Raw genomic sequence first — 12,890 nt, 5'->3', positions numbered from 1 at the left:
ACCTCAACATCTTAAGCTCTGCTACCTCCAGCTCTGCCTCTTGTCTTTTCTTCAGTGCCACTGTCTCTAAGCTGTACAACATCGCTGGTCTCACCACCGTCTTGAACACCTTTCCTTTCATTCTTGCTGATACTCTTTTATCACACAACACACCTGACACTTTTGTTGATATATAACAAATGAATTGTGTTTTACATTAAGGGCTACACTTAAATCATGTCTGGCCTGGGAAATGTACCTGTGTTTATATTTGGCTTATTCATTTGACTTGCATGAAAGTTCAGGTTATTACAAAGTTTTTGGCTTAAATTTGTGAAACAATGTTTTGCCCTGCTGAAGTCAAGGACCTACATGACAAGTGAGATCTACAGGTATCACCAGTGGTTCTTCCATAGTTCAGTTGGGTCTAAATGTGTCTGACATTTTGCTGGCTCCTTCACGACCAGTTTGCAGTAAGGATGTGATGTCAGATTAGCCAAAGTATCACAGTATATGGTGAGCTATTTCTCATCCTTTCCTCTCATAACTCAGAGAAAATCACTGAGCTGCCCGAATCTTTCATCCTGCAAATCTCCTTGATTATTCGGCACCTTCAGCACTTCTCTGAACCAGACTATTCAGTTGATTCACGGCTATAACTGTTGATTAGATTATAAAAAGAAAACGTGCCACATTTCAGGATAATTTTAGCTTTTGTTTTAGGGTATGGCCTATTATAACGAAGCATGCATGCATGCTTGGTTTCAAATGGCAATGTATTCAGGCCGCATGACCAGGGGATTATGATAATGAATAAAGATCTCTGCGCCTGTCTCAAAGGGCATTTGTGAGACGTGAAGAGAGGAGGGGAGGCTTGTAGAAGAGAGACAACGGAGAGGAGGATCAAAGGAAATATTACAGAGGCTACAGGGGATGCATTTGTTCTGAGACCAGCGGTGCTGAAAGAATGAATAGTGGTTGGATTGGATCAATACTTGTGGTCAATATTTGGTCATGACTCAAAAATGGAATCTAGTCATGATTGTCTCTAAGATGATGGATATGATGTAATTTAGTTTGATTATTCAGTGCATCAATAGTGATCAATACTTGGTGATAAACCGCTTGTGATTGGGTTTTCCCTAACAATAAGAATTTATTCTCACATGTGGTTGCGTATCAGTGATGTCAACACACGTTTTGACAGCTGATAGCAACAACCCTTCTATGACATCATTGACTGGGGAATGGTCATCAGTGCATGCTTCAAATGTTAAGCCTATAGGGGGCGGTGTAGCAACAGTTTCAGTTGTGATTCAGTGATAATTTATCTAGTATTATATCATAACCACATTTTCTAACTGGCTCACAAGTATCTGCTAAAATCTTATAACAGCGTACAGTAACTGACGTAGTTGTAGTCAATAGTTAAATCATAGAAAGTCAATCTACCTTTTGAATTTTGTGACACCGTAATAGACAAGTTTGAAAATATTGTTGGCACGAAACAGTCAACCGGTGGTCATTTCACCAAACAATACATTAATTTAGTTTAAAGACTAAAGGTATTTCTACCCCAAGTCTGAATTTATGTGTAAGATATTCATATATAACCAAGCAGATAGTTAAATGCTTGTGTTTATGTTGTGTCTTGCAAACCAAAGAGGTAATTTTGTATGATGGAAAAAGCTTTTGTGTTGGTTCTTTCTACATTTTTAAAATTCAGCATTTGACCAGTGAAATCTGTGTGTGCTTAATGATGTTCTGAAATCAAAGTTGAGGCAATAGTATTAGTTTAGCTTAATTTCTCAACCCACCTAGCCCACATTTTGTGAATTATCTGAGTCGACAACAGAGGCTGAGGTCACCCATAACAACAAAAGCTGTCAGATAAAGGTAAATGGCGGGAACAAGAAAGGGTCTTTTGCTCATATAAGATGAGGACTTAGTTGTCCTCTAAACAGATAAAACATTATGCTGCAACCTTAAACACACTGCGAGTTACTCACCATCCTCTTGTTGCCTCACCAAGACAGGGTGAACCCAACATGTTGTTTTTTGTTTTTGGTAAGAAGCATGAAAAGCAAAATATTGTCTTTGCTGCTAGAGCATGGAGAATTCATCGCTGACCGGATGCCTAAAAACAAAACAACATTGAACTGAACATAAAGTCTACAATCTAGTCTCAGACTTGATGTACGATGATCCTGTGCAAAATTTATACACACTTTTTTTTCGCATTTTCACAATGGAATGGTTCAGTGTGTGTGTGTGTGTGTCGTTTCTTTTTTCTTTTTTTTTTACATTACAGGTTTAATTTAATGACAAATAGCATGTGAATGATGTGCTGTTTTTCAGATGACTCTGATGTGAGGCCCTAAGGCTGAAAGGCTGTGTCATTAGACAGATGACAGATCACTATCAAAATTTCATCAAATCAACTTTTGTTTCTATTGTTACCTCTATCTTTCAAACTAATTGACCATGTGTGAGTCAATCAAAAACTAATAAGTAGTACTCCCTGTAGGCACAATTACCACATAAATATCGAGGAGTGAGGTGATAGGAAGAGCACCAAAGAGAGAAAAGGAGAATTACCTTCCCTCTACCTCACACCATGGGGAATCTCCTTATTTAACTTGAGAATTTTATGAAAACACCAATTATGTTGTCAAATGAGCCATTGCAGGGACAATTAAACTCGCTACACATGTCTGGAATTGTACATTGCCAGTTGTGCTCGCATATGGAGAAGGAGTTCAGAGGTTCACATGTGTCTTCTGCTGCACAAATTAGATTTACATACATGTATTATACATCAGCTGATTTTTGACTGCTTGCACTCCCAGATGTATTTCTGAGTGTGAGTGTATGTGCGCTCTCATTCAGTGTACCTATATTTGAGCGCCATGCACATTTGCACGTTTGCTTCGTTGGTGTAAATAATTCATTAGATGTAGACATCGCTGCTCTGCTTTGAAGAAACATCCTCTCCACTTCTGCAATGTGACAGTATTTACATGTATAACACGGAAGCACTGATTGGAGCTTTGCTTAACATAACAACATGTCACACCAAGAAAAGACTAAATCTGACTATCCTAATGAGAGATGACAAACAATAGCCTTTTATTCCTTTTAAAGGAAACCTTTGCTCTGTAAAAATCTAATTTCTGCAGAATCCCCACCGGCAGGGTTGTGGCTTGGAAAGTCAATTTGTTTCACTGATTTACTTTGAAGCAGCCATAATGAAGAACGCAGCAGGAAGAGTTACAGACATTTCAGATGGAGAGTGAAAGAGAGAACTGGCCTGAGAGTCAGACTTTGATGTTTAGTTATTGTTTCTGAGCGATCCAGATCAATGAGTATGCAATAAGAAACACCAGCTGAGGTCACAAAGGGCGCAATTATTTAAATTATAATCCACAGTTTACATCATTTGTCTGTCTGCCTATTGTTGACGTCCAATCTCTCTGTCCCCAGGCTCAATCTGACTGTCTGAACACGCAAATGGGTTTTGATTCTGATGAATAGAAAAGGTAATTGTTAGCCAGGAAGCAGAATTGATAGTGTTATGATTATCCTTCCAGCACCACATGTAATTTTTCAGGTTTATGAGGATGAGTGTCCTGATATAAAAACATCTGGTGGTTGGCTGTTTTGGCTGGAAATCTGCAGTCTCAATGGGAAACTGTGGTAATGTGCAACATATCCCAAACAGAAGTGTCCTATATGAGAAGAAAAGGCAAGAAGGACAAGAAGCAAAATGGTGACATCTGTTAGCAATCTTAATAAAATTGGCTTCTGAATTTAGTTCACAACTTTGCAATCAATGCTAGTCAACTGCAAATGATTTTTACTGAAAATTACTTTTTAATATTGGAAAATAAGCTGTGTATAGCCTTGTCTTGCCCTAAAACAGGTTTTATTTTGTTTATTATTGAATTTTCATCTAAGAATCTTTTAGGCCTATTATGATCTTACATTTTCCACATTAATGTAAAAAAGCTAAAATGCTTTAAGTAGAAAAATAACATAAATTGTGAGATAAATGGAAATGTAAACTGAGCTAACTGTTGGCTTCTCACTCCAGGACTGAAGCATAATTTTACTTTCATTGAACAATAGCTGAAAAGCATCACACTCATTTTTTCCCCCCCTACATACGTAGATGTCAACAGTGCACACACTTTAGCACTGAGCCTCCTTTGTCTTTTTTTTCCAGCGGTCCCTGCCACTGCCTCAGCACTCAGACAGCTTTTATTTTGGCATGGGTGACCACTGGGGGATTGAGAGCGAGAGAGGATCACCTTTTTATCCACTGTCTCTCTCTAAAACACCTTTCACTTTCTATTTTCTAGATGACCAGCCTGCACTGTTTTACCTCACAGGATAAGCACGTCTCTCAGGCAATCCGCTCCTGTCTGTCCCCCGACTGCCACCTCTCGCTCTCTGTCTGTCTGTATGTCTCTCTACCTTTTGTCTTTCTCATACATGTAAGGAAATCTTGCATGTGTATACTCTATTTAGCTGTCTTTTATGTATGTATATACATTCATGTGTTTTTACTTGTGTATGCATGCATGTACAGAAGGTATATCCATGTACTGTGTGCCTATATTCTTCTCTTCTGGTTCAGTGTGTTTTGTTATGGCAAAACACAGATTCCTGCTTTTATTATTGTGCACAAATCTACTCCTGCTATTAAACTTTTACACAGTGGGTAAACACACGCATTTCCAATGCTCTTTGATTGTCCAAACAAGTTGAATTTTTCCTATTAAATTTCAATTCTGGGATTTCACACTCCAGTCCATTCTGCACTTGGCTTTCCGTGCTGAAAAGCAAAAGAAAATTTTATCCAGATATTCATTTTTCAGTTGAATAATCGGTGGGTTGCGTGTTTGGACTATGCAATTGAAATAGCAATTGCAATAATAGACACAGTATCTCTCGCTAACACACAAGGCACATAGCAACACGGCCATAAATACACAGATGTTTGCCTGCATTCTATATTTCTATTCCCAGGCCCATGTCTCCTTTTCTCTGGTTTAAAATGAGTTACCACTTGCATAGCTGCTGGTTTAAGATTATACAGCATATTTTCTGTAGAGTACAAGCTTTCAAAGTTGAAGAATAGCTGGGTGACACTGTGAGGAGCAGAAATAATCAGTTTTGTGTCCTACATGATACTGAGCTTCTATCAGTGTCTGGGAATTTAACCTGCTTGTTATTATGTCTGCATACTGTGTTAGCTATGTACAGTGCTGCAAGCAGCTCTGAACTTGTGCCGCAGGAGGAATTGCTGCTGTGCACACCATTCAAACATGCAAACATGGGTGCTGTGCTTTACAGCCATTTAAAGGAATTAATCATCTAGGTGTATTTTAGGCCTAGGGAATTTAATCACTACTAAGCATTATGGCTGTACCAACAACTAACAGGCCACAACATAACCTGAATTCCCTGGTTGCTACTCAGGAAACCGCAGGTGAGCTTGGCTAGCTTCCGCCATCGCTTAACTCATTCCCCGCAGTATCATCCACTCGACTGTGTTCGGACCAGCCTCGCTCAGGTCCGCTCTGGTCCTCCTCTTGTTTAGGAAACCATCCACTGAGCTCGGTTGGTTTCAGTTCATTTAGGTTAACAAATAGATTCAAACAGAAATTAAACCAAAATTATTGTACATTGTCCATCACGATCACAACGAAAAGTTGCTCTGTACATTCATCTGCAGCACGCCACTCTTAAGCATCCATCTCTCTCAAACTAATTGCTGTTTAATTTTCTGTTAAATTAACACAGGAACAAAACTCTTTATTTCTTAACCCTGTGTGGAGAAGATTTTCTGCTAGAAAACCAGAATACTAAAGGGTCTCAATTTGTTGTCACGGGATGCATTTCTCTGTTGCCATGGCCCCGTGGCTTCTGCTGATAACACTGAATTTTACATACAAATATCCCCAGGCCAACAGTGCCAGCAGTGTTTCGGTCTCTCTCCTTCCCCCAACCTGTCATTTCTTTCCCTCCATTAGTATATCATATGTCTCCCATCATCACAGGTCATCCTGTCTGGTTTTGCCCTTACCTGCTCTACAGCTGTACACATGAGACCCGCTTTAGTGCCATCCATTTATCATCCTCTCACCCCACTTCATAGTTTCCTCTCTCACACACGCGCCTCTTCATTGATTTCTTATTCAGAATCTGAATAGCTTTTTCAGCATGGAAAGGTACATGTTTGGAGTTGCTAAAGCATTTATAGATATTACAACAAAAAGCAAGCAGTTTAGATGTATTACAAGATGTATATTTTGAGCAATTTACACTGTATCCTGTGCCTCTCTGTCCACAAGGATGATAGAAATATATAATATCTGAAGATTCATGCAATCACCAAACACCTCTGATAGGGAGATATTTAGCATCTCACGTTCTTCATTGCTGCAACTAACAATTAACGTCATCATTGATTTATCTGCTGGTTATTTTCTTGATAAATCGATTTAATCATTTGGTCTATAAAACAGAAACAGCGAAACAGTGAAAATGTCCATTACAATGTCCTAGAGCTTAAAGTGACGTCTTCAAAAGTCTTGTTTTGTCTAACTGACAAAGATATTTAGTTTCTTAGTCATAGAAGACTAAGAGAACCAGAGAATGCTCACATTTAAGAGATGGGAACCAGAGAGAAAAAGGACTTAAGCAGTTACTCAATTATCAAAATAGTTTCTGATTAAATTTCTGTCGATTTGACTAAATGATAAATAGACTAATCGTTGCAGCTCTAATTTTCTGTCTCAATTTGTCTGCACTGTGAACAGAAACATACACTCAGTTTTATTGAGATTCATTTTGTTAAACTCCAAATCACACTGTTTTTTTGTTTTTTTTGTCATGTTTTGTTTTTTGTACAATCTTTGAATTCGACAGGGTTTTCTGCTGGACTTTTGAATCTTTCTTCAAACAGCTATATTGGTTGTCTCAAGCCAGCTACTACATAGTTGTTCTTAACTCTGGTTGTTGTATATACGTTTTGAAATTCTGTATCTATGAATCATATCAGAACAGCATGGTGTTTCAGCACTGTGGCCTTACAGCCAAAAGATTGTGGGATTGATAGTTTGATAAAGTTTACATTCCCTCCCTGTGTTCTCCTGGTTTCCACCCACAGTTTAGATGGATAGAACTTTGACAAGGATGGAGCGTCATGGAGCGTTTGGCATTAGAGTTGGTCTACTGCTGTGCTTGCAGGAGAAACTCCTGCAGTTATTGAACAGAAGAAGGAAAAGACACCTGCAGTACCTGACATGATTCGGACTCTCCTGGAAACTAGAAAATATCATGTGAAGGGTGAGTTTATACAGAAAAAAGTTGAAATATTCTGACAATACAGGTAGGCTGGAAAGAGGGCTTACATGTCAAAATTTAATCTGTTGATTTCATTATGAAAAGTTGAAACCACCTTATTTAAACAGAGCTCTTTTAAACATTCAACATGATGACATCTTCATGTTTTGTCTGATCAACAATCAAAAAATCTTAAGTTTACAACGATGTAAAACTGAGAAAAGAAGCAAATCATCACAATGAAAGAGTGGGAATCAGTGAATTTTGCTTGAAAAATGACGCAGTTAATTGATTATTAAAATTGTTGCTGATTCATTTTCTGCTGATGGACTAATCGATTGATGGACTAATTGTCTCTCTGATTGAGGTAGTTAATTCTTATTTAGGTGTTCAAATGAGGCATGTTTACCCTAATTGAGTGGATGTGTTTTCCCCTTTAACCAGAATTATTGACAGCCAAAAGACTACTGAATTTGGAAAGCAATGAACTTGTAGCATTAGTTAGCTCAACATTTGTGGATAATTGGAAAGACCAAGGGAGTAGCCTGCTGAGATTATTTCTTCAGTCCTGTCAGCTGGTACATTGTGGAGTCAGATGACTATCCAAATAAAATATACGTTAGTCTGTGGTTTCTCCTTCTGTTTTTCCTTCCTCTTTCATCATCCCATTACTTTCCAACCTGTTCTAGTGCACGTGTGCCTCACAAGTGATGACTAAACTAGCACTGACTTTGACCTGGCCTAGCTCAGCCTGGCCTAACATGGTCAGGTGGTCAGCTAGTCCAGATTTGATCAATGAAATCACATAATTATCTCCACCAGACAGGCTGATGGAACATTATGTATATTAATAATAATAATAACATGAATTATTGGCCCTTCAAAACAAGAAGTGAATTCTAATACATAACCTACATGGTGTACATCAAGAGAGACAGAAAGATACAAGAATTGGGTGAGGATGGGCCTAAATTTGCGCACACACACACACACACTCACACTCACACAGCGTCTTGTTTGTCCTTGTCAGACTGACCTGCTGTGTTGGCTGAAGAAAACAAGCAAATTGATGACGTTGTGGACTGTGTAAAAGACAGGAGGGACGGCTGAAAGTGGATGTGAGATGTGAGGAAGAGGAGACATGACTGAAAGCTTCAAATAAAAAGAAGAAAAATGGGAAATACTAAATATACTCTCATCGACACAGCTGTTGTTGGTGCAACCGTTATTTTCATTGGTTAACATATATGTAATTGATCACTACTACACCGCAGCATAGTGTTACATACTTACATACTGCTATGCATGGGAAGTCCTTAACTGATAATGCAACATCAATTTGAGGAAGACTTTAAATCCTAATGGCAACCTTGACCATGACCTGAGAGAATCCTAAGGTCTCTAAACTAAAATACATTTGATGAGTCTTATTGTAGTTGTCGATGGAGTAAGTCGCATGGTCTTAATGTGGTTTTTAAGGCCTTTCTATCCTGAGTAGTAAGTTTAAATTCTGAAGGAAAAACCTAATTTCCAACAATTTAATTCTGAAGGAAAAATAAATACTTCATATAACTTTTTTTGCATTGTCAAACTTAAAGATCTTGAACAGATTTTTCCTTACAAAAATCCACATTGGTTGCCATTATACAAGAGAAATGTCATTTCCGATATGCTTTGACATTAGAATCTGATTAGCCTGACATAATCAAAGTAACTTATCTGAAAATGGATATAGTATAGCTTCATACACACTTTATTTTAGTCTGTCATAGCTAATCTAGTTTAGAAAGCCTTTTATCCATTCTTAGAAGTCATGCCTTTTATTAAAAGTTGTTCATCCCACCACAATAGTAACAACATGACTTGGAGATAAAACAGGCAACAAATTAAATATAAAAGTTGTCAATGGTAAGTTCTTGTTTAAATAAAAGTCACTAAAGGGGTCTAAAAAGTCACCAAGCTAATAGCCAAAAAGTGCTTCCAAAGCAAGCAGCAGGAGTGTAGCAACAACTCACATCCTGGCCCTGACTGTTAAGTAGCTTTTAAAAATGCTGACACCTTTTTTCCTCTACTGGATTTATTTTATTCTGGTTATTGTAAACTGTCAGCTCTAACTTCTCTCTCTGCTTTGCCTAAATAGAAATCAAGCAGCTCTTTTGGCCACATTCCATCTGCCAGGTTTCAGAAATAAATTAATAAAGAAAGAGCCAGCGGTTTGAAAAAAAGATGAATAAAGTGAACACTAGTAGACCAAGGCTTGTTCCTATGTATGATGAAGCCAGGAGGGTTGAGAATGTGGCAGGGGGTAAAACAGGCATCCATCCTGCTGACATGAACCTTGGCAGGCTGTGATACACTGCAGGACGGGCCTCAGTCCTCTAGTCCAGCTGCATCTGGAGGTAAGCTGAGGGACAGAGAGACTTTGATGTCGTTTATGGAAAATCCCATAACAAACCTGAAAGAAGCAGGTAAGGGCAAAACCAGAAAGGATTAGGCTAGTCATATTGTATATTTTTCTCATTGTCAACAAATCCAATGATGATCCAATGAAAACTTAAAAAAGGTACTGATCATACCAACAAGTATCGTCTGTGTATCCAAAGCCTGCCATAGCTTATTCCTCTGTGCCATACAGTCCCAGCTTTGTCAAACAAAAATGAAAAACACATCAGTGAGCCACACGGTAATATGTTCTTTCATTATTATCAAAAAGGGCACTGTAGTTTATTCTGAGTCAATCCCACATACACTGTCCTGCGCTGGAAATACTCACTAGAGCACCTAATGTGTATTAATCCACAGCTGAAAATAGTCCCCTTCAAATGCACCACTTTGCTAGAAATAACAGTGCCCTTTTAATTTAGGGAATTACACATAATACAAAGAAAAGCAGCAATTTCTCAAGAATCAGCAAATGTTTAATATTTTTGCTTGAAGAAAGGCTCAAACAATTGATTATCAAAATAATGTTCTGTTTAACAACTAATCGATTCAACAGCTGCAGCTCTAAAGTAGAACTGCAGTAATATGGTTGTTTTGAGGTGTACTGACTTGTAAAAAAAAAAAAAAAAAAAAAAAAAAAAAAAAAAATCCTGTACACGTGACAAATATAGTCCAAAAGCAATTGTAACTGTTGGCATTATTGATTATTGCATAACGGTGGTAATAATAACATTGGTAATGTGACTTGTGGTTGCATCAAACTATTCCAATGCATCTTTTCTTTGCAGCTCTGCCCATAGTGAAAAAATACCAAAACTGCACTTCTTTGTTTGGTTAATTTGGCTCGGATGCTTTTGCCATCTTGTTTCTTCCTCTTGGAAAACACGACAGAACAAAACAAAGTATTCTGTACAGCAGCTGGCATGATACATTGACAACATGTGTTTAATGCAAACTGACAGTAAGCAAAGTTGCTACATTTTCTTGTTCAATGACTGGTTAGCGCTGTCCCTAATACAAAACAACGTAATATTCTGCATACACAGAGAGGACATTGTCTTATTTACTGCTGATTTGTGAACCATGACTTTTTACACAAACACACACCATATTCCTCATTAATATTGTTTTTGATAAGGTCACTTTCAAAGAACCAATTAGCAAGTGGGGAACCTTGAAGATTTTTAATGAAACTCTAAATATACTGTAAGTAAAATTGGCAGCGTCGATAACAGCACACGAAGGGTAGAGTGGTTAAATATAGCAAAACACAAATGCCACAACATGCAAATTAGTTAAAACAATCTTTTTCCACGTGTGTTTATGATCAAGGTCTTTATAAAGTAGTGTTACTGTATTTAATTATTCAAGTCTTCATGAAAATAGTCATACTGGACAATGTGATCGGCTTTACTTTAACAATGATCAGCTTCACAGCAATAAATTAATGAAACTCTGTTGCTGCTGTATAGCAGTGAAGGGGTTGAAACTTTAATCACATAGAAAATGAAAGTGTCAGTGTCAGTAACAGACTTGCCGCATTTTAGAAAAACAAGTGTTTAGGAAATGCATGACAGACTTATCTAAATGTAATTTTGATGAGCGGAGAAAGACAGCAGTACCTTTTTTGTAATGACATTTAGTTAAGTCTGATGGACCCAATAAAAGGGACTGCGCTTTACAAAGGCTTCATCACCAAAATAAACTGAGAATGGACAGGTCAGTTTCAGCACAGTACCTGCATTAGGATCCATTTACATGACTGAGTGAGGCTCTCAGCAAGGAGAAGGTTGCAAGGTTGACAGAAAAAAGAAAACCAATATGTTGGTGTGTTTGAGATGTTCGTGTTGTGAGGCAGATTTGTTTTTTTCCTACTGCAGGATATGGTACCACAATGTATAAAATGATACTTGTGGCTCTTTTTGGTAGCTTTGTTGTAATCGCCCGCATTTCATTTTTTAATGTTGTATAACTATTAAAGCAGAGCATCTTTACCCTATGCCCAAACACTTAAGACTTGAATCTCATTTGTTCCTCAAAGAGAAGAGACTTGTATTCACAGCCTCACAACAACTCCCTGTAGCCACACTGAGCCTTTGAGAGACGTCTTTACTTGTTTACATCCTGTTTACTTTTATCACAAGTAGCAGCACTTGAACCACTCCTTTTACTCCAATTAAAATTTCTGATTTGGTTGTTGCTGTTAAGTAGAATATGCTGTGCATTAGAGTGGAAGGGGTTAACAAAAGGTGTTACAAAATGTTTACAACTCGGTCAGTGCATAGTCTCAATGTTTTTGTTTTCAAGTGGCAACTTGCAACATAAAGACATATTCAAACTGATTCTAACACATACAAGATGCACAAACACAGACATGCTTGCACATGAATACAGATATGACTCATTAAGTCACAGTAATCCTGTTCCTGGAAAAGGATTATATGTTCTTCAACAAACCAGCTATTCATACTGAATGTCTCCCAGTAGACAAGCTGGGTCATCAATATTACTGAAGAGAGGGACGAAAAAGGCTGTTTTTCACCATGCTTTCACTATTATGATAGAAGATATCTATCTGCAGGGAGGAAAACAGTGATTCTCCATTCATCATTTTTGGGTAGCCAGGGAGAAAAACATGTTGTTGTTGTTTTTGCATATAATACACACAATGGAGTCCATTTAACCTGTGTCAATACAATGGCATCATGGCAGTGCATCTAATTAGATTACAGCAACAAGGCTAATTTTTATGAACTCGGTTACAGTTGCTAACAAAAACAAAGCAATCAGATACTCAGTGGGCAAAATCTAATGGTTAAATGGCTATTTTATTAACACTAATATGATTAGAAACAGCTTGAAATAAAAGCTAATGCACACTTTAGTCATTAACAGCAATGTTATTCTAGTTATTCAATAAATAGGATAATATATAAGGTAAAAAGATAACCTCTTTGAGGCAAAGGGATTGTCCTGCTGATTGTTATAATTTGTTTGTACAATTGTTTTTGTAATTCAGTGTTTATTGACTCAACATAACAAAAAAATCATGTTGCCCTGGAACACCCAATCCCCTCCCACCCCCACCCCATGTACAGTTGTGTATTAAGTATTTA

General features: G+C 37.7%; 1 long non-coding RNA gene across 1 annotated transcript in view; it reads left to right on the top strand.

Annotated features, from left to right (window-relative positions):
- The window catches only part of LOC122862981, a 30,134-nt gene extending 17,499 nt beyond the window's left edge, over positions 1-12,635 (top strand). The window contains exons 2-3 of the long non-coding RNA XR_006374886.1: positions 7,157-7,335; positions 8,363-12,635. This is a non-coding gene — a long non-coding RNA (uncharacterized LOC122862981). The remainder of the gene's footprint in view (positions 1-7,156; positions 7,336-8,362) is intronic.
- The last annotated feature ends 255 nt before the right edge of the window (positions 12,636-12,890 follow it).

This window comes from Siniperca chuatsi, linkage group LG16, assembly GCF_020085105.1.
Source record: "Siniperca chuatsi isolate FFG_IHB_CAS linkage group LG16, ASM2008510v1, whole genome shotgun sequence".
In the NCBI taxonomy this organism is placed as follows: Eukaryota; Metazoa; Chordata; class Actinopteri; order Centrarchiformes; family Sinipercidae; genus Siniperca; species Siniperca chuatsi.
The sequence above is the reverse complement of the archived record's forward strand: the minus strand, read 5'-3'. Positions and strand labels throughout refer to the sequence as shown.